This window comes from Pezoporus wallicus, unplaced genomic scaffold, assembly GCF_028554395.1.
Source record: "Pezoporus wallicus isolate ANWC-B61680 ecotype Strahan unplaced genomic scaffold, APGP_CSIRO_Pwel_v1 contig_2132, whole genome shotgun sequence".
NCBI lineage: Eukaryota > Metazoa > Chordata > Aves > Psittaciformes > Psittacidae > Pezoporus > Pezoporus wallicus.
In genome coordinates, this window is record NW_026637551.1 from 1236171 (window position 1) to 1256799 (window position 20629).

A 20629-nucleotide genomic window follows, 5' to 3' on the forward strand; every position below is an offset into this window, starting at 1 on the left:
TGCCGTGACTCGGATTTGAACCGAGGTTGCTGCGGCCACAACGCAGAGTACTAACCACTATACGATCACGGCAAGCTATCAGAAAACTCGAAATTAAGAGACAGCTTTTTTCACTTGTGGTCTTCAAAATCCTATACAAATGGTGCCACCTACAGTTTACACTGAGTTTTAGCAGGAGCTGGTTATAAACGTCCGCAGAAGTAATTACATGTTACTGCCTTCTCAAAATTTCTTCCAGACTTATTTTTCCTTTCTCCTAATAGTTCATGCTTATCAGGATTGCCTAAAAACAGGCTCAGGAGAGTTATAATAAGCCTTCTTATGTCCTCCACACCTTTTCAAAGAGAACGTTCTTTTTCCTATTTTATCAGTGGCGGGGAAGGTAAAGCCATGACAGTAAAGTCTGTCTGTGCGCTGTAAGGACATATTTAGGCAAATGAACAAAATCTACTTAATTGAAAACAGTATTTGATAAGTTGAACCAGGCATGATTCATTCTAATGTAAGGGCTTGTATATATAGATGCCCTCTTCATTACCCCTGCAATAAACAGAGAACATTAAGCCCCCCCATCTTTTCTAGAATTTGCATTATCTGCTGTGGAAGGAGGTTGTCAGATACCACATGTAATGTCTGAGGGGAGTGAGCACATAGCTTCTATCAAGACCATCATTTAGTGTTATGTTGAAGCAACTGCTGGGAAGCACATGACCTTTGTCAGATGATCATACACAAAAAGACTGACCAACATTCAAGTAGGCACAACAGCAAAAACTTGTTAGTTCTCTCAAATGAAAGCTCTAACAGAGATAAAGCTATGCAACATGAGCAAAGATCATCATGGGGAAAGAGAATAATGCAGCAAGCTCTGGGGCCCTCAAGCCTTGCTCAGAAAATGCAGCCTGTCTTCCTCATGCTCACCCCCACTGTAGTAATATTCATTATTTAATTAAAACACCTTGCCTCACTGATACACCTGGAGACTACAGCAGCACCACAGTGCCACATTGAGTCTCTGAAGAAGGAGGAAGACATACATAGAGACTTATTAGGCTGTCATACCTGAGACCATTAACATGTCTTCAGCATGTCTTCAACATGCGGAGATGTGGCTTTACTCTGGGTGAAGGTCTGCACAGTGGGGACTAATACATAAGTAGGCTGTGTAAAAGAAATATCAGGCTGGGACTTTAAAAGGCAAACATTGTAAATAGACTCTGCTCTGCCTCAGGGCTCTGCAGACTTGCACTGCCTCTGTCTCAGTGAAAAGCAGAGGTACATCCTGCAAGGATGGGTCCTCCCTGCCGCTGGAGCTGCAGGACGGACAGATAAAGTCTCTCTCTCTTTCTGTTGTCTGCTGGGGGCACACGGAGCAAACCTCTAACACTGGTTTGTACTGCTGTACCTCGCCTTAGAGCCTTGCCTGGTGGCTTGGAGTGACCAGAACAGCATTTTGCGGAAGGGTCAGGGTACCCTGCCACAGGACTGGACAGCTGCTGGTTCCCTGATCTCCAATCCTGCCATGCACAGCTTAGCCCTGTGTTTAGGGGCTGCATTGCTACCACAAGCTTGAAAGAAATAAAACCAGGAACAGGAGTAGCAAACTTAGGCTTGCTGTTGCCTTACAAAGCCATTACAATTAGCAGAAATTAAGCACAACTGTGTAAATAAATGACAAGAACAGTCTTTCAGTTCTTACATTACAGCTGTCTGGAAAGAAGGTGTCAGCAGAATAAGCTGATGAATCTTTGGGCAAGAAAAAGGGTCTGGAAAAAGCAATCCTCTCTAGGACAGCACATGTATGTTGTCAGCTGTAAGAACTCACAGTATGGGAAGGGCTTTTTCCTTTTCCCTTACCGGCCTCCAAGCCCTTTGGACAAAGAATTCCCTGGAAAGCTGGACAATGATTGTCAGCTCTGGGTGAAAGCTTTGGTGTGGTACTCCCCAGTACTCCAAGAACCTCGATTAAGCAAGACAAAGAAACTGGGTACTAGCATTTAATAGCCACTGTTAGGACAGTGTATTGAGTGCTCTTCATTACTACAAGTTTTCCTTTTATTTTTTTTAATGTGTTCATGAAAAAATGTGGTTTAGAAAGAATGGTGGTAGCTAAGGGCTGAAATCAGGTCTTGCCCATGAACAAGACTACTGTACCATCAGCTAGTCACCTGCAAGTGAGCACGAATGCATTTGAATGATGGCGTTGCATCATGCATGCATGGGCAGGTAAAACAAACCTGGAACAAAAATATTTCAGTCATAACTTCTTTGAGGTTTCTTGTTTTAGACCAGCAGAAATAAAGCTCTTAAAAGGTTTACTTAATTTTCATACTTAGGACCTTAAACAACCTTAGTTGCTGTTTGGTTTTTGGTTTTTTTTTTAATTTTGGATCTTGTTATTACTGTTTACCTGACCTGAAGTAACAACAGCAATTTCAGTTTTGTTTGAGTTTCTATAACTTCCAGATTTCCCCTAAAGACAGAAGTCTAGTAAATACAGCTACAGGTTTCTCTCCATGGCATTCCCCTTCAAAGTAAAGAGGTTAAGTTAAAATTACTGTAGGACTCCTTGAGGTGCTTTATAGCACAAGACTCAGCAAATGAAGGAAGTTTTAAATGTGTTTCGTCTTCCAAATCATCAATAAATTATTTGCAGCTATGATGAGACAGACTCCTTGCAAGCTCTGAAACCTGTATTAGTCTACTATACAGTGTCACCTCCCATAGCAGTCATAGGGGTGCCCTACTTTTTTGCAACAGTGAAATAGGTTTTCTAGATTCCCGTTAAAAAAAATTCATATCATTGTTTTAAATCTGGGTCTCAGAAAAACAAGAAAGCGCTTCTTGTTCCATCTTGTTGTACAGAGCTTACGATGTCATCTAATGGATGTTTTGCTAAGTCGAGTCACTTATATACTGTGTTTATTTCAGACCTATATACACAGGAGTATAAAATACCATTTATAAAAAATAAATGTCATTAATTACATCCATAAGCCCTTAGGATCAGTACACAAATCTTTGAGGTGATATAGCAAGCACTAATCACTGGGTGATAATATGATCATTTCATTGGTTGTACTACAGTTTACAACTTTCCACCCAGTCTCTATGCATCTCGCAATTTTTTTTGCATATATTTTCTTTTTTTCTCATTTCTATTAGTAAAATGCTAATACTGTTTCTTTTTTTGTTTTCCCCAGGGAAAGGTTAGTGAACAGGAGCATGCCTGTGCAGTATATGTACAGCCGCGTGATTCTCTGCCCCTGAGCCCAGCATTGCCACCATTACTTGGGCTCATGAAACAGCTAGACAGTTTTCACCCACATACATGAGAAGACATTCTAAATATTTGGAGCATCCTTTTTTGATTTTTATCATTGCTGTTGTTGTTTGTTGTTTTTTGTCTAAAAATAATCTTTCAAAACTATGACTTTTTCTTTTGAGATGTCAGGTTTGGACAGAACATTTCTCTTGTTCAGTATTGAATCTCTGGTGAAAAAGAAAAAAAAGTAATTAGAAGACGCTCCGCTTTCTCCCCCCACTTTGTAGGCAGCAAACAGGTACATGGGTACATGGGTAGGTCTGGAAGAAGGAGGACTTGAAACATGTACAAACAGTATCTCTCTTTTTCTTTCACATTTCCCAAGGAGATTCTTTACTTAACAGATTATTAATTTATGGTGAATCTCTCCTAGTGTTTCTGGTGTGATCTCTTCCAGTTACTGTTAGCATAAGCAACCACTAATGGGACTAGCTTCCAGGCTACCTACCTGTGCTTTAGCTGAGTGTCCCCAGCATCAGGCCGTGGAGCTTATGGTTTTTGCCTTTGCAATGAGTTAGCTGTGCAAGAGTAACACCTGACAAAAAAACTTGAGACAGGCATATCCTCTCCATACCCACAACCAAGTAGCCCAAGACGTCAGCATAAGGAATAAGAAACCTTGATTCTATTGCTGAGAAGAATTTCTCATTCTGTTTGATGCCTGCCTGTACCACAAAGGATGTGTTTCTTCCAGTCTTAGAGATGGGAGATACAATCCCTTTATTTAAGTTTGAGTGACTATCTCTATGATGGCCAGTTAAGCATAAATCACCTTGTGCTCAGGCAGCCAAGAAGGCCAACAGCATCCTGGCCTGTATCAGAAATAGCATAGCCAGCAGGGCCAGGGCAGTGATCATCCCCTTGTACTTGGCACTGGTGAGGCTGCCCCTTGAATCCTGTGTTCAGTTCTGGGCCCTCACTACAAGAGACACATTGAGGTTCAGGACCGGTCCAGAGAAGGGCAATGAAGGTGGTAAAGAGTCAGGAGCACAAGTCTGATGAAGAACAGCTGAGGGAACTGGAGTTGTTTAGTCTGGAGAAGAGAAGGCTCAGAGGGGACCTTATCTCTCTAGGTACCTGAAAGCAGGTTGTAGCGAGATGGGGGTCAGTCCCTTCTCCCAAGTAACAGGTGATAGATAAGAGATAACGGCCTCAAGCTGCACCAGGAGAGGTTTAGATTGGATATTAGGAACAATCTCTCCACTAAAAGCATAGTCAGGCATTGGAACAGGCTTCCCAGGGAAGTGGTGGAATCACCGTGTGTTCAAAATCCTGTAGATGAGGTTCACAGTGACACGGTTTAGTGGTGGACTTGGCATTGCGGGGGTTGTGGTTGGACTTGATCTTAAAGTTCTTTTCCACCCTAGCTGATTCTATGATTCCATGACTCTCATAGCAGCTTCATGCAGTTAAAACGTCTATTCTGACCACGTAATAGAAAAGACTTGGGTGCCAGGTCAGAGCTCAAAACTGGCTTCATACTTTCTTTAAACTGCTTGGTTTAAATTGTCACCAGTTTGCAGAACGATCTTTAATAAATGTTTTTGAGTGGTTATTGCAATCTGTACTCAATGCAGTTGTCCACATCAAAACAGTTTGGGATTATAAGTGCAAGTCTCTTTTAGCACTGTCTTTTTACTGTTAGAAACATAATTTTTCTGGCATTTTCTGTGTTTGGTGTTTTGTTCCTGGATGCCTTCAAGCAAGAAAGTCCATTCCCACACACATGCACATTGGTGATTTGTCTCAGTAAAAATAAACCAGAGTTTATTGCAGGCTGACAAAATTTGGCTTCTGGCTCTTTGCTATTAAAAATATAACAAATTAAAGAGGTTTTGATGCAAAAATAGTAAGGACATTCAGTGAAAGTTAGCATTTGTGTGAAGCACAATCATCACACAGACCACAGAAGCTGCTTTGAAGAAATAATGCACAACTGGAGTTTTGATGCTGTCTAGATAGCAACATCCAACATGTTTGTAGGAGAAGGTGAACACCATGAGGTATCTGCTTGTTAGTTTTCATTACAGAGTTAGCTTATTATAGAATCATAGAATAGTTAGGATTGGAAAGGACCTTAAGATCATCAAGTTCCAACCCCCCTTCCATGGACAGGGACACCTCACACTAAACCATGTCACCCAATGCTCTGTCCAACCTGGCCTTGAACACCACCAAGGATGGAGCAGTCACAACTTCCCTGGGCAACCAATTCCAGTAAGTTAAGTTAAAGTTCAGTTAAGTAAGTTAAGTTATTTAAGTTAAATAAATTTAACAACATTTATCGTTCCCATCCTCTCTGACTGTACTTTTAACGAACAGGAAGGAAGGGGATATATGACCTTACATTTAAGTGTTATAAACCATTCAGGCAAGCATATGAAGGCCTTCTCTGCTCCTTTGGGCTGGTGCCATCATTTGCACAGTCTGGAGTCCTGGTGTGATGTATGTAGACAATTCCAATTAGGCAGTATTTTACAATTACAAAGCTTTGGGTTTTTTACTGCTACATATGTTCAGGATATTCAAACAGTCTCTGATGAAATTATTGCTGACTGCCTTTGATTCATCATTGTCACTACTCCATGAGGGCACACCAGCTGTTTGGACCAAGAGCCACCTGACTTTCTGAAGGCAGAGTGTCCTCCCTTTCTCTGACCTACAAGGAGCACTCCCTACATCTTTATGAGCCTTACAGAGCCCTTTGTATATCATGAATGAGTCACTCAGCAGATCTCCCACCTCCTACCTTGTGGGGACCTTTCACCAGAATTCAGCTTTAACCCCCCAGTAAATACTGAACGTTAAAGCCATGGAAGGGTGTAGAGGGAGGGTAAGGAAATGTCATGTATAGCTGCAGAAAAGAGAACCTACTCCTCTTTCTGCTTAAGGGGCTGTCATTCTACTGAGCCTTTGGCACAAAGACAGTGCACTGAGACAGCTTAGACTTTCACTATGGCTGGATTATAGAGAAATCTAGGTTTTCTCTGTTGGGCATGTGCTTGCCACTTGGCCATGGTACCTTTCTCAGGCATATTCTACACTGCAGTTTTTTCTCTTCCGTTAATATTATTCCTATTAGTATTGCAACCGCTCTTATTTTTTATGTGATCTCCTCCAAAAAGATTCCTAGACAAGAAAAGTCACCTTGGGATTCCTATTTTTCTTTGCATATTAATACAACCATGCTATGATGCTTTCCTTTTGCTTTGTGCCTCCCCACAATCAACCATGAGCAGCTGTGCAAACGTCTAGTATTTTCCCTTAACCAACACCACATAACTTTTCTTTATGAACAAATTTCTCCCTCTGCTAAGGATTTTTTTCTTTTTTTTTCTGTTGTTTTTTTCGCTTCCTGCAGATTTCAAGTTTCTTTCTGATAGCCAGAGACCTAGAATGAATGAAACACTTCAGACATTTTTCTGCCAGAACTCTCTATGTGCTTACAGGAACAGTGATTTCTCAAAGCTAGCAAGGCTGCAACAGCAGCCATGAATGTTTCAATATAAATATTTATAGCACAAAGAGAGCAAGTGACACAGCAAAAATCTTCAAAGTAACAAAATCCCATACCATTAGCACTACTTACATCTGATCATGACTATGCAATAGGTCTTACAACAAAACTTATGTGTTGATGAAGAGAAGATTGTAGATTGCTGGCATTCACCTCACTTTGCACAGGTTTCACCCAGAGGAGCACTCAGGTCAGCATGCAAACAAACCAAATGCATCTCTCCTCACAAAATTCCAAACTCTATGTGGTAAATGCATAGAAAATTTCCTACCCTGTTATCCAATGCTCTGATATGCAGCCCAAACTTGCACTGGCTTTCCTTTCTGCCAGTCTGTGGTACAAGTGAATGTGTCACCTGTTGTTCCTTTATTTTTTAACTTTATCCTTGTGCAGAATTCCCCATCTCACTGAATACTCATACAGGCTGTATTCCTACAGTTAAAGATGCTTCTTGGTGGGGATTTTTAATTCCCACTCTTTAAAGTTTTTGCATACTGTACTGAGACTAAGGAAGGTCTCAGGATGTTCTGTTACTGTCAAACACATGTTCTTCTTAACTATAAACAAAACATAAGCACAACTTCCCATTTAACATTCTGCTGTTAGTGAATTAGTTGACGTGTATCCAAGGGAAGGATTTTTGTATACATAATGTTCCTAAAACATTCATTTGTTTTTTACAGTAACACAACAATACACTTTCACCTAAAGCCACGTGTCTGAACAGTTGCAAAACACAAGACTTAGAGGCTGTTAGGCAGTTTTGGCATTTGTTCTGCACCATGCTCTCTCTTCTGATGAACAAAAGAGAAAATGGCTTTTTAAAAGCCAGGATTTGCCATTCCTTGCCACTATGCTGCATTTTAACTTTCTTTGGTGGTTGTTTCATCTCTATATATGGCAGCTTCTTCTGTGAGTTTATTGTTGCATGGTAGGCAAATCTGCAGAAAACACCCTTTTGCAAGAGATAAACTACACCTCACATTCAGCTCAGTGACTTGTAAGCATGAAAGGAGAACTGAAACTCCTAATGAAAAGATAATAATGAGCAAGGCAGTCAAACTGGGAAAACTGACTTAGGGTATGACAACCTTTTAACATGTTAACTGTTGTTAGGCCAAACATGTCTTGATAGCAGTTTTCACCTACACATTCATTAACAAAGCATGTATTTGACCAGTCTATGTTTATTGTGAGTGCTTTCTAGAAGTGCTGAAAAAAAAAAGCATTAAAGAAATAAAACATTAGGCTTGATGTACTCCTGTGAGAGCAGAACTGATGCAGTTCATACCCTCCTGCCAGTCTGGGAGGTCATGCCTTCAGCTTTTAAATCCCAGGAGCTATTCCAGGGAAAAGCTTCACAAGCTTTGAGATGTGTTGATCATTATAGCTCTAATCTCACCCACTCCATCAAAGGAGGGTGAGCATTATCCTCCATACACTTTCCTGGTGGAGCAATTTGCCCCATGTTTCCAGAAATGGAAGGGATGGAGCCACAGGGTTATGCATGTTCAGAGGTAAGCAGTTGTAAATCCCAGCTTGCCAGACTTTCATGGCATAATCAGTGCTGAGGGTAAGTACGTGGCACCCCCAAGATTTCAGCATATATTCATCTCATAAATCTTTTTGCTATTATAAGCAAAACTGGTTTATATTTCTTTCACCATGAGGCATAAGGAGATCTGTTTGTGCCTTTTGTGAGGGTAGCAGGGTACAGTGGGGCACAGGAGAGCACTGGAGTAAATTATCCTGCAATCTGTGTATGGGGTATTTCCAGCCTACATTTACAGGCTGAGTTGGGTTTTAGCTTGTAGAGCCACAGAATCTCTGGCCTGAAAGTAGCACTGACTGTGTGTGAGCAGGTGTTGCCTGCAAGGCGAGGTAGAGCTGGGAGCAGCACCAAGGCAACCTGCAGCTCCAGTCACATCATCAGAAAATAGTAGCTGCTGGTTCTACTACAACCTGCTGTGAGAGTGAGAGCTATAGTGTTATAGCAAAAGAGAGGAAACACCAAACCTGAAGGCTGGCTAAGGACAGAAGACCCAAAAGTCATCAAGGACAAATTCAGATAAGTAAGTTGCTAGAAATGAAAGCTAAAGTCAAGCATAGTTCCCACTCATGAAGCTGGAATATAATGGGATGCTTTTTTCAGTGAAAACAGGAAGAGAACATCCCCACTTTTCAGATACACTCCTTTGGTTGGGGAATATCTAACCTTTAGTTTGAAAATTCTTTATCATTCCTGTGCATTGCAATAGGCGTATACATCTTATATCTACAAAAATACACATTTTCTGAAGTTATGAAACAAGTGAATTGCTAAGGTTCAGTTTTGTTTATGAAGATCAGCTCCTTCTGCTGTCAGGGGGTATGGAATAGTTGCCCTGATTCCTCTGCCTTTTCCATGTCTCAGGGAATGTGAATTCACGCATTACTACTCACCCTCTTGTCTTCCCTCTCCCCATTACTCTCTTTTGCCCCATTAGCCTAATTATTTCATGTACATATTTCATCCTGTAAACCAGTATGTATTCAGAGGATTACTCAAAATGAGACTGTAAGGAAGCATATTCACATTATTGCGGCAGATTTTGATAGTATTTATTAACTCATGCATATATATCTAAACGAGACAGATGGATGTAGGATTTATGCAGGGGTTTGCTCTGACACAGCTGAGGAGCACAATCTTAGCCTAGGTTCTGTATCAGGCCATAGCAAATACGTGAATGTAGGGAGCTGAAAAGAGTATAAAAAGAGCTTCTTTTTTTGATAAGGTAGATGGTAAAATGTTTCTTGGTCTGTCTGTGAGCAAGTAGTATGGATCTCTGGTCCATGATATACAGCTGTGTAATCCTTATGGCTGGATGAACACCACGGCCATAGTCTGCAAAGGATCTGGGAGCTGTGAGTTCATTTGAACTGCTCGAATTAGGTCCAAAACACAAGCGCCTGAGTTTGGTATGGTGGATCAGTATTTGTCTCCTCTTATAGCTAATGTAAACAAGCTGAGGCTTCAACTCTGCATTGCATGCTGTGGCTAACTTGCGAAAACCATGTTTGACTTCCAAGCTGGATCATGAAGAAGAGGTCATTGCCTGTGATCTAGTGACACACAGGGCTGTATCTAAAGAACAACAAGGTGACAATGGTACTGTGGTCTGTGTACCACAACATTGCCAAGGACTGGGACAGAGCAGCTGTTTCTGGTTACACTCGCCACTCACCTCTGTCCTAACAGAAGTGCAGTTAAAAGGCCAGAGAATAGGCTCTCAAGCCCTGTAACAGCACAGACTTCTTTGACTTTTTTCCTTACTTAAATATGATAGTTGTGTTGTTTCCAAATGAATCAGAGATCCCTTACTGACTTCTGCTTAATAAATGAGAACTTCAGAAAAGGGAAGAAGAAATCACATTGTTCATGCACAAGGAAGAATGTGCCTCTCCAGCAGAGCTCATTTCAAAAAGCATTTCTTAAGTTGATGACTTTTTTACATATAGGCATGTCCTAAATTTCTTTATTTTTACTACAGCCTGCAAACATATTTCCTATTCCCCTTCTCCATTACAGCAGTGTGTATGATAGTGATGAGTTCAGCATCTTCGTCAGGGTTTTTGTTATTTGTATTCAAAATTGTATAAAACAGTATTTAAGTATGATTTCATGGTTACTCATATATTCACTTTCTTCTCCTATTTCTTAGGAGGGCTTGAAGCAAAAGACATCATTTGGAAGAAAAATTTACAGTGCTCTGGGTCACAAACAGAATTAAATTATGCCAAAAAAAAACAGTCCCCAAAAATAACAATTTCTACTTTCAGTACTTGAGTATTATTTAATAGCGAATCAGGCACTAATTCTTTCCACTTAACACAAGGATTTGATTTTTTTTTTTCCTCATTATATAATTTGCACTGCTTTGCAGATGAGAAATAAAATAAAATAAGAGTTGCAGAATTATGGAAAATTCTAGTTACTGTGCCAAGGAATGAAAAATAAAGTTCTTTGGACTTGCTTATTATTCTTGCCACGTTTTACTGACTAAAGTTAAAAGCACACTTTTCAATTCTAAAGGGTAAAGTGTCTTGCGCTCTTTCTTATGTTATTTCTGTTCACAGAATGTTGGGTTCTCATATTTGAGCTTCCCAATCTCTCAAAAAACCATGAACATTTATTTTCACACTACATATCCTGGAGCTTTACTTATGCAACATTCAACTTTGAACATTTCAGCTAGTTTTTAATGTTGTTTGAAGATGAAACAGGGTTTAACCAGTCAGTACTAGATAGAGAGGATTTATCTGCAACAACACTGTGCTGTTCCTTTAATACCTTTCAGCAACATAAGTGCTTACATCCTAATAGGTTTTTAGCTTAAGATCTAATCATCCACTCTTGAATTAAGATGCTTGAATGAAGCCAACTCATTTGGAACTAAGCACTTTAATGTCAACAGAGACATATGGTATTGAGACTGAATTACAAAGGATCTCTTCTGAGCCATCTATTACAGAATCAAGACTAAGACCCCAGCATTATTATTAGTTTACTCATTTATTTGCTAGCAAATAATTGAGAGTAAGATCTTCTTAAGAAAGTGGAAATGGTCTAATAATTGCAGTCTGGTGGTATAGTACATTCCCGTGTGCACTGATTAAATCTCTCCCCATCCATACTTTATGGCTCTATGATCATCTGTAAAATCCCCTACTGAAACTGAAAGAAACAAACAAAATGTACAGTGCAACAGCTCTAACCCAGTGATTAAAATACTAAGTTATCAGGAGTAATGTCCTCTAGCATTCATTGAGAACTCTAGACATTTCCTTGCCCTGTCTTATTCTTCAACAAAATCTTTAAGGAAGTGTTTATGACAAAAACTATGTTGACAAATAACACTGTCTATCAAATAGAAAAGAGCAGAGGCTCCATTTTGTTCTGAAGCTGTTTCATTCTAGTCTCAACGTGCTGCTGAGATAAATACGATAGAGTCCTCTCCTGCAGTATCAGTAGGATAAACTGATATGGACATCCACATCTTGTTGTTTCTGGAACAAAAAGAGCAGAACCAAAGGGAAAAAAAAAGAAAAAATAGCAATGCAAAGTGAGGCTGAAAGTACATCTTCCGAGACAATTAGGCTTTTGCTACAAAGAAGTTAGGTTTAAATATCATTGTGTGGCTGAGCTTTAACACAAAGTTTTCTCATAATGCTAACAACAGCTTCTGCTTACATCTGTAAGGAAGATATGGTTAGATAATAAGGTTGCATTATCTTTTTAAGCCATGCACTACTAAGGGCTCCAGCAGACAGTGATTATCTCTCTGAAGTAAATGCTATCTATCACATAAATGCATTCCTACTCCTGGCTCAGTATAACTGTAATATGGGGTGTCATTAGAGTCTAAGTGCTTTCCCACTTCTCAGGCACATTTGATCAAAAAGACAGAATTGCCTCCTTGGTATCACTGCAATAAACACCTGGCAAATACAATTATAGAGGTAAAAAGATGCAGTGCAGTTCCAACAGAAACATGAGCCACTCGGATCCTGTGAAGTGCTGGACATGATTTTCCTTCCTCCCTGTACAGCAGACTGTAGAGAAGAACCATGTGAATTGAATATCCTGATCATGCATTAAGTATTTATTTTTTCTTAAGAAGACTTTTCAATGCTGCAAGTTTAAGAGACTTCCTCTCTTTCTGATTATAGAGAACTTCCTGTAAAGGTTTGTTGACATGGACAGAATTGCTTAAAATCAGCTTTATCTTTGCCAAATATTACATAAAAGTATACTGTTCTGCTAACAGTTACAGAGTTCCATTTTTTATATTGGAATGAATGTTATTAGCTACCTGGGAAGCATACAAAACAGTTTAAAAATTGCATTTACTCCCAAAAGCTCTGCAAAGCAGACTGCCCTGTTAAAAAGCAGGACAGTTTTCTGTTGCAAAGAGAAAGGTTCATGTAATTGTGCCAATGCAGCCATTATGAAAGCAACTTTAAGGTTAATCTGCATTGTAGTAAAGCACAGATTATTAAAGCCCACCTGAAAAGCTTCCTTTGCATTTCTCCGTGCATACACATTGTTCTGGTGTTGTTTTGGCTTAATTGTTTTGGTTTGGCTTACTTTTTATCATTTCCAAAGCATATGTTTAAGATGGATCATGAGCTGTCAGCTAAGTCTCACTGAGGTCACACCAGGGGCCTGGCTGCAATTAGATGCTCCCATGAAGCCAGGTCCTCTTCTCCGTTTGTATTCAGAGCAAGTAGCATACAGACATGCATCCCAGAGAGAAATGTGGCCTTTGGCATGCGCCAATTTGGCAAAGCTGATACTTTTGCAAAGAGAAGGGTAAGGGACGCAGAATGTAGTGGAAGAAGTGAGAGCTTGTTTTCCTGAACTGCTCCACAAACTTGGGGAATTTTGTGCAGCTTCAGCCACAAAAGATCATTTTCTATTCTGATTTCTATCTTGTATAGGTAGATTACCACACTGAAGTGTACTGTTCCTAGCATGCCTAAATTTAAATATGAACCATGGAGACAGCTGACATTGAGAGTGATTTCTCTCAAGTGACAAACTATATCAGGGCCCTTTGGAGGTTTTCCTTTCAAGGAATAAAAATCTTAGTGAATGAAAGCAATATGAATAACATGGTTGTATCAGTTCTGATACAACTGTATTCTGTTACTGAATTCATTAATAAAAGCTTCATAATATGTGGTGTACAAATGAAGGCAAGGCATTTGTAAGAGTACGGGAGAAATCTGTGTTTCTGTGTTTCTGATTCTCTCTTTGAAGAGCAACTTGGATTTCTTCACAGTCTAATTTTTGTGTACTAATTATTTGAGAGGTTATGGGAGAGATTAATGCTAAAATAAGGAGGAGGGAGAGAACAGACTTGAAGGGATGAATAGCAGCTGTGGTGAAGAAATCTACCAGACGGTAATTGCACAAGTCCTTAAATATCCAGAACTTAATCTGAAACCCTCTCTGGTGTAGAAAGGCATGTGACAGAAAGGCATGGTTTTAGCATCACCAGGCAGTCTTTTGTTCATTTGCACACGGTGGCAGTCACTCAGAAGCACACACGAAGGGCACCAGCTTTCAGCTACAAAGAGGGTAGTGGCACATGGTGGTACTAAGCCAGCACAGACAAACTGAAAGCATGGCAAACCAAAAATGCATTACTCCTTGGACTGGGTTCCCACCAAGACCCACCTGCTAGCTTTTATGCAGGAAAATAATACAGTGTGCTATCCTTAAAAGATCTCAGGCAACAGCAAAAATACAAAAGGACAACTTTTGGACACAGCTCAGTTTTAAAAAATTCTTTTATTAGTAGAAGATTCACTAAGAGAAATGCCATGAGGTCTTAAAACATTAATTTGTTTTGTGAACCTTTTGTGAAAATGGACACCAGCTCGTTGTTACTTTTAAAGGAAGAGGATCATATGGCCACTTTTTAACTTATTCTGAAACACAGACTAATTGTAAAGATAAACCTAGGTACTTCCATTTAAGACTTCAGAGCATAACATACTACCACTAACAGACAAAACCAGACCTTAACTTCTGAAATCAGAATACAGCCTCTGAAGGAGGAATGAGTAACTTCACACAGTAAAAGTCTAACTGTGAAAGTATTTAAAATAAATAGAAAATACGTTCCATAGCAAACAGGAGCGAGTAACTTCACACAGTAAAAGTCTAACTATGACAGTATTTAAAATAAATAGAAAATACATTCCATAGCAAACATACATGATTTTGAACTTTGGGGTTTTTTTCCTTGCCAGTTCTTACATGAAAAATATTTTGTTCATTGCAAAAGCTTGCACTCCTTTCTGATCTGAACGTTCTGTATTTTGCTGCAATTTTCATGAGTCACCACTTGAGGGACTCTTAAGATTCTTCTGTCTCAAAATTGCAAATCAGATTTGTATTCAGGTTAGAGCTGTTGCCTACGTTAAAAAGAAAACTTTAGGGAAAATATCTGTGTACTTGTTATCAGTAAGAAGTGGTTATAGCATCTACAGAAGATCTTGGTGCAGCAAATCAAGCCCACCTGTTTATATTTTGAGAAGGTCTAACTAGAAGGTGGTAACTTAGCAAAAAAAATCACAAAATGGAAATTCATCTTTTTTAAGTAAAAATATTCACAGTGATGAAAATCACTGGTTTTATGCCTTGTTTAGGAAGAGTAAACTTTCATTCTGCTGTTTCATTATCTGCACAATGTGCCGCTAAAGCACAGATTCCATTTGTCCTACACACAGAACTGCCCTGGACAGCAACAGAAATAAGAGCAAATATATGTATCATCAATGAGATGGGACAATCTTACCCGGATCTTTTGCTGATCTAGGATCAAATAAAATCATATGTGTAGTGCTTACACACTACTCCCAGCCACAGCTTCAGAGCGAGCTCTGAAAAAGTTATCATTTTCTTACTTGGTACCACTGCAAGTCAGACTGAAGAATTTTAACACAGGCAAGTTGTAGGCAGAGTAACCCTTTTTTTAGAGTACAATTATAGAAAATAGATGTGTAATAACAATTCTAAGGTCGTGTGGGAATGCTACCTTTGGTTTCAGAGCATAATAACCATGTTGGCCAAGCACAATGCCATACTGATGAAGTAACTTGGCTTCCCAGTTCAATGAAAGCTGAGGAATTACTGCACTATATTGCATTATATGTCAAGGGAATGCCATTTCTTCCAAGTGTGTGCTCAGACAACTGATTTTGTCTTTTAAAAGGTATGTACTTATTTTCTCTTCCAAATACTGACTGAAGTAAAAAGTCTTTCGAAAGTTGAAAGCCAAAGGACTTTGAAAGTAGAGTCAAACTGAATCATAAGCCAAACCAACTGAAAAATGAAATAAAACAATCACTAGCACAAACCTACATCTTTATCTTGCTGAAATATGTTTTTATATAAATATGCACATAAGTTATCACATAAACAAACAGAAGGACTTACAAGTCTCACAGTCCTTTTGTACAACTGAGTGTGCTCCAGAGGATAAAGCCCTCATGACACCTCATAAAAACTGGGTTTTTTAGTTGTTTCTACTACTAAGCTGTTGCCTCATTGCATAGGCATGGTGTAGCGTGAATAACAGGGAACTCATGCACAGAGCTGAACCTTTTGCTTTCTCATAGATAAATGAGAAAAATGTAGATAAACCTAGAACATACTGTTTCTGTAGAGTTCCTATGGTCCACAACCTTTTGCTTATATTGTCTATTTACACTCTTTGTAATGCAGAAACTATTACCAAAACACAGCACCTCACACCAGGTAACTATGCTCAGCTGGTGTGTGTGTGCTATGTAATATAAACGCTTTTGTATTAGCAACACTTTCATTTTCTGTAGGAAATAAGTACCCAAAAGGCAGAAGGATTGTGTTATTTCCTAATCCAAAGAAATCTAAACTTCTTAGTCATAAGGGTATAAGATATGTAGCATCTATTGTCCAAACACAAGTGTTTGGAAATCCATTGAAATGTAGACAGCACTTGCCAACAGTTTACCCTATTATGCTTTGGTCAGCGTTCTTTTATATTTCCAGGTACTAAAATGAAGGATATTGTGCCATTAAGACCAAAAACTGATATTAGAACTCAGCAATTGCTGAAAATGATCTGTTAGCCTAGATTTGTTTAAACAAAGATGGTATTCATCCACTGTGGAAAGGGAAGTGCCATCTTGCACATGCATGTGTGCATGTGTGCATGTGTGTGCACATTTTAATGAGGAAAGGCCATGAAAAATTGCTAAAATTTGACACAAACAGAAACATTTATCTTGCATTCTCTTGGGATATCTACCTGGGGCAAATATCTAATGAGCATTATAAATAAAACACTACAGATGCTGTGCAGACATGTGCTCCTTCAAGTGTTGGCAGACCTGTACTTGCAACAGAATGCTAAAGCAAAATCAGATGTGGGGTTTGACATTATTTTTTAATTATTTAATTGTTTTGATCCATCTGGCTTTCCTTATTCAGCCAGTAAAGATTTGGCAACAAGTCTGAACCACCCATGTATCTGCTCAGCCCGTAGTTTTCAGAAGAACTATTTTAACCTTCTCATTGGACTATATAGCCATTTGATCTCTAATTTTTTGCTGATTATTTTGTGGTTTGATACTTGGTGCTGAATGCCTCACAGTCAATCTTTTACAGGATCAGGCCATTCCTTTGTTCTGTGGTAAGAAAAAAATATTCAGTCCCAAATTCACTGTTTGAGGAATCTCATTTTACTTCACCATCTCTTCTACTCAACATGAAACATATATTTTCTATTTTTATTTTTCTTTCAGGATAGACAACTCTCTCTTCTTGCTAGGTTGAGTGCTTCTCTGAGAAGCCTAAGGGTTGTATCCTCAGAGTAATATTGTGCTTTCAAATAAATTAAGGCAATTTCATTTATGTTGACATTTTTCTGGAGAAGTTGAAAGTCCTTCTAGTCCTTTCATATTTTGTAGAAAACAAAATTATCCTTCTATTCTCAGTGTTTTTTTTAAATTCTTCCATCTTATGAAATGTTCTTCATAGACTGCCTCATGAACAGAAATTAGATTTATAGCTTCTCCAGCTATGACAAGCATTTAGGGAGATAACTTAATATCCACAGGACCAAATATATGTCCTTATTGTTTGAAAATTATCTGATCCAGAGAATTCTATTCATGTTCATATACAGTTTAGGTTAAAATCTCACTTTCTTCTGCCAAGGTTTATGCTGAACAATTGCAAAATACTAGCTTTGCTTGTCCTTGCGAAACTTTACTTTGAGTTTTTTTACCAAATCTTTGCAATGCCTCTTTTAAATATTCCATTTTACGTAGCAGAATGTTCTAAATACCATTGCTGCTAGATGACTCCTCCTTATGTTTCTTCCTGTTTATTTCCTCCAGTTTACCTGTCAGGGAAACATCCACATTCCCATTAATTTTCACTGATGCTACAGTTGCACAGCACTCTAAGTGAAAACCAAAATATGGGGCTTTAAGGCTCCTTCCCAGACAGGGTGTTATGTTTTCCTTCCAACCTTCTCAGCTTCCCGCACATGACTAGAGAAGTATCCTGACAGTTCCCATTTATTGAACTGCTAGACATGGGAAGTACAGCACAGTCAAGCTATGTCAAACAGATGATTTTTTTCTAAGGTAAGAAAGACTGTCAGTTTTATTTTGCTGCTTCTATTGAAAGATCAGTGTATGCCTTTTTCTCTTCTTACCACAGTTATCATCCTTCCTAAAACACAATCTGTCCTGTTACTTTTACTTGCAGAATGCTAATGCATTACTTCTTGCTTCCCATTCCTCTGGTGGCAGACACCACTCAGTGGAACTACAATTATATGATCAGTTGCTGTTCTTGGTTACACCAAAATCTAAATTGCCTATCATTTCCCTGATGTTTTGGCTTCTCTCCTGTCCAAAAAAACTCCAAACCAAACCAAACAAACAAAGATGTGAAATTTGTGCATACATATATTCAGAAATAATAAAAAATCTCTGTTTGCCTTCAGTCACTGGTTCATCCATGATCTTTTTTCAATTCATCCTTTGCCCTCAAGATCACACTTAAATCACCCTAAAGACCTTGCTTGGAGCATGAGACTCACGGTACAGACAAATTGCTGACAGGGCAAACACAGACAAAGAATAAGTGCTTGGACAGAGATGTTCAAAGGAATAATGTCTGGACAAGTTCAACAAAAACATGAAGGAGCGAAATATCTAGGAAATGGCAAACAGATCAAAAGAGGAAAAGTACATCTTCATTTTCAGAGACCTCTGAATCTGCATAAAGTTTCTAGCTGTAGGAAACTACAGAACTAAATTTTGTGCATTAGGTCCTGAAAGATTTCTATCTAACTTCTTGTTCCACATCAATTCTTTAGTGCTTATAGGTGGGCAAGGTTTGAGGAAACGCTAGCAAATGTATGAACATGAAACAAAGATAATAGAAAAAAAGGAACAACATAACACTTCAGCATGTTAAACATTTTTTTTTAAAGCATATGGGAGGAGTTAAGTAGAATGAAGATAAGGTCATGATTTCAGTAGATGGTCTGTGTCTGGTTTTGGTTGCACAGTAGAGGAAGGACACACACAAATAGGTGCAGTAAAGTCACTGAGGTGCCCTGTAAGGAGAGGCAGCAGGACCAAAGCTGGTTCAGCTGGGAAAAGGGATGGCTTTGGGAGCACTCAACAAGCATCCCTGGCACTGACGGGAGTGGATGGAGGACATGCAACCAGGCTTTTCACAGTGGCATGTGGTGGGAGACTGAGAGGCAGCTGCACAAGCTGAAACATGAGAGGCTTGTGCTGGAGATGAGGAGAAGCCTTTAACCCATGAGGTCAGCCCAGCAGTAGGGTTAGGGCTTAGGTAGGCTGGGCTGTCTCCTGCACTGGGGGGGTTTCACACCCTGACTGGGGGAAGCCCTGAGCAGCCTCATCTGAGCCCATGGCCAAGCCCTGCTTGAGGGACCCACTGCCCCTTCCAGCCTCCCTCAGTCTGCCATTCTGTGATTTATTCCTGGAAAATACAGGTGGGGTACTTGGATGTCTCCAGCTCCAGGTTCCTCCTTCCCCCCTCATCTCTTTACATGAGTTCTGAAAACAAAAATTGAATGAAAAACCCTGGAGGTTATTAGTTATTCTTTTCTTAATGAGACTTAGATTGCAAGAAACAAATCACCTGGACTCGTTTAAGCAAATGCACAGTAATTGCACTAGGAAGCAACCATTGCAAGAACACTTAATTATCATCCTTCTGAAGATCTCACTTAGCAAACAAAACTTTCACAAGATGTGTGGCAAGGATCAGAAATCTCCATTTTATGGCATGCAAAAAACTCTGAGAGCTGACTGTTACAAGCAGTAGACAGAGGAGTGTCCATACAAACAGCATAATGCACAAAGGCAATCTCTGCTTCTTCATTCTTGCTGTGTTGTACATCTTTATGAAACTTCAAGGGTCAGCACAAGGCTGCTCAGGGCTTCACCCAGTCAGAGTGTGAAACCCCCCAGTGACTTTTAGTCAGAAATACATGATTTTAGAAATCTAAGCACTTCCTCTCTCTCATGTGTAGGCACACATATATGGGCATACACATATGTATGCATCCATGTATGTATGAATACACATATATATGCATTTATGTGTGTATGCATACAGATACGTACACATACATATATATCTGTATTTGTGTATATAAATATGCATATATCATTCTATTAAATAATATATTTATATTAATATAGATTAAATACATTTAATATAAATATAAATTAAAAATAAATATACACATACACATACATATTGGTCATTCCAGGGAGAGATACATAATATCTCTGTAAAGACAGCACTTAGATGATCCAGATATTCAAATGCTCAGTCTGGACCTCAACTCAGATTGCATACAGTAGCTGCTGAGCTTTAGGACAGGGTGAAAAGGACTTTTCACTTATTTGAATTATGTCTAAATTCTCAGGTGCCTATGGTTTCACAGGGCAAGTTGGCTGCTCAGAGCTGCAGGACGGGGGGTACTCATCTGCCATAAGCACTTTCAGAAAACCCCTCATTGCTGGGGATTGGAAAGAATTGTAGTAAAGGTATTGGCACACCTGCCCTAAATCATGGTGAGATTTTGCTGAATCCTCCAGTAGACAGTTAAGACAGTAATATAACTGCTGTGCACTTTCTAATTGAACGTGTTCACAAGTCATGTATATAAGTAACTAATAATACATGG

General features: G+C 39.2%; 1 non-coding gene across 1 annotated transcript; it reads right to left on the bottom strand.

Annotated features, from left to right (window-relative positions):
• TRNAH-GUG (transfer RNA histidin (anticodon GUG)) lies at positions 1-72 on the bottom strand. Its single transcript has one exon. It is a non-coding gene; the product is annotated as a tRNA-His (tRNA).
• Between the last annotated feature and the right edge of the window lie 20557 nt (positions 73-20629).